The following is a 2500-nucleotide window of genomic DNA, read 5'->3' on the forward strand; positions in this document are numbered from 1 at the left end:
AAAACTAGTATAACTTAACTCTCATTTGGGTGTCCCCTAGGGTCACAAGGGAAAAATCTCTTTATCTATTATAGGGGGAAGGTTATAGTTGAGGGTTGGGGCCCAAGGTGCCATCGACTGGGCATGTGGTAGGCATGGAGCCATGGCCGGAGCCTCGCCCCCGACCCGACCCGCGGGCCGTGACCCCGCGGGCCGACCCGTGGGCCGAGGAAGGGAACGCTCGACTCGTGAGACGTGGGCATTGCTACGAGATCAAGAACGATATGCTTGGCCCGAGTGAGCCGGGGGATCTTGAAAAATCCACCCTTCTAATCTAATGATACACACGCACGCGCGCGCGCTAGGCGCTAAGGCGCTAAGGCACTTAAGCACTTAAGCACTTTAGCACTTAAGCACTTGAGCACCTTGAGCACCTGAGCACCTATATGGATGGTTATAATATAATGTGAGCTCTCAAGGTGCTGTGAAGGTTTTCGGGCCATGCGGTACGAAAGACGCTATGGCCCATGGGAAAGAAGGTGGTAGCATAGAGCCTCACCCCGAGCCGTGAGCCATGAGACCCCCCCCTTGTGATTATGGCTTGTAAGGGAGTTCATTGCAACGTGATCGAAAACATCATTCAAACTTAATATCAATGATTCTCATTACTATGGTTTGTAAGGGAGATTGTGGTATAGGAGCAATGTGGTAGCCTTGAGCCATGGCCGGAGCCTCGCCCCGAGCCCCGAGCCAAGAATGAGCCATGAGACCCCCCTAATGATTATGGCTTTTAAGGGAGTTCGTTGCAAGGTGATCAAAAACATCATTCAAACTTAATACCAATGATTCTCATTACTATGGTTTGTAAGGGAGATTGTGGTAAAGGAGTTCAATGTAAGTTGATAAAAAATACTCCCTTTTAGCCTCTTATATCATTCAAAAATTTATTTTTACCCATTTTTGAAAATAATATCAATGACTCTCACTCATAATATCTTTCCAACAAGCCTCCCATTTTTTCAAGATTTTTACAATTTTTTATCCATTTTTCACTATTTTTCACCAATTTAACGGAAAAAAAAAAAATAAAATATTTTTTTAATGAAATTAATATTTTTAACTAAACCAATCTATTTGTATATTTTTTCTCAAGTGTCTCCTAATTTTTCATGATCTATTGACACTTTTTACTATTTTTTATTATTTTTCCCTTTATTTCACCAATTTAACGGAAAAAAAAAATAAAATACTTTTTTTAATGAAAAAAATTTTTTTAACTAAACCAATGTCTTTATATATATTTTCTCAAGTGTCTCCTAATTTTTCATGATTTATTGACACTATTTACTATTTTTTATTAATTTCGCGTTTTTCGGCCTTATTTAATTAAAATAAAATACTTACAAGTTTTTTTTTTTCAAAATTTCAGCTTCTAAAATTTCTTTAATATATGTTCCAACAATACAAGTCATAAAAATGACATTATGTTACAAATAAAGGTGAGTTTTGGTCCATGGAAAAACTAGTATAACTTAACTTGCATTTGGGTGTCCCCTAGGGTCACAAGGGAAAAATCTCTTTATCTATTATAGGGGGAAAGAGTTTGGGAGCCTTGGGCTGGCATGGCCAGCACCCCCTCGCCCAGGCATGGGCGTTATGCGTGTGAGGGGTGACTACCCTCCATCACGTTGAATGCCATCCCGTGGGCCATCGCCGGCGATCGGTTTTTTCCGGTGGCTGGTCGGCCCTACCAGACGATGAGTGGGCCCTTCCTAGTCAGCTTGGCCTACGGTGATTCGTCTGGGGGAATGTCCCTTCGGTTGCTCCCAATGCCCCTTTTGGTTGACGGTTGACGGTATGCTTGAGGCCTAAGGAAATGCTGCGTCTTGTGATCCCCGACTACCCGCTCAGGCGGCACGACGGGTTTTTCTTGACGTGGTTCAGTACGCGGGCTGATTCGTGTTGGTGTGGGAATGTGTTTCCCCTTCGGTTGCTGGTCCCTTCGGTTGAGATACGCTTGATGCCTAAGGAAAGGTTACGGGCCACGGAAGGACGTGACTTAGTACGCGGGCTGATTCGTGTCAATGGTCCCTTCGGTTGCCGGTCCCTTCGGATGAGATACGCTTGAGGCCTAAGGAAAGGTTGCGGGCCACGGAAGGACGTGACTTAGTACGCGGGCTGATTCGTGTCAATGGTCCCTTCGGTTGCTGGTCCCTTCGGTTGAGATACGCTTGAGGCCTAAGGAAAGGTTGCGGGCCACGTAAGGACGTGACTTAGTACGCGGGCTGATTCGTGTCGATGGTCCCTTCGGTTGAGATACGCTTGAGGCCTAAGGAAAGGTTGCGGGCCACGTAAGGACGTGACTTAGTACGCGGGCTGATTCGTGTCAATGGTCCCTTCGGTTGAGATACGCTTGAGGCCTAAGGAAAGGTTGCGGGCCACGTAAGGACGTGACTTAGTACGCGGGCTGATTCGTGTCGATGGTCCCTTCGGTTGCTGGTCCCTTCGGTTGAGATACGCT

The sequence above is a fragment of the Amaranthus tricolor genome, chromosome 8 (assembly GCF_026212465.1).
Source record: "Amaranthus tricolor cultivar Red isolate AtriRed21 chromosome 8, ASM2621246v1, whole genome shotgun sequence".
Lineage (NCBI taxonomy): Eukaryota > Viridiplantae > Streptophyta > Magnoliopsida > Caryophyllales > Amaranthaceae > Amaranthus > Amaranthus tricolor.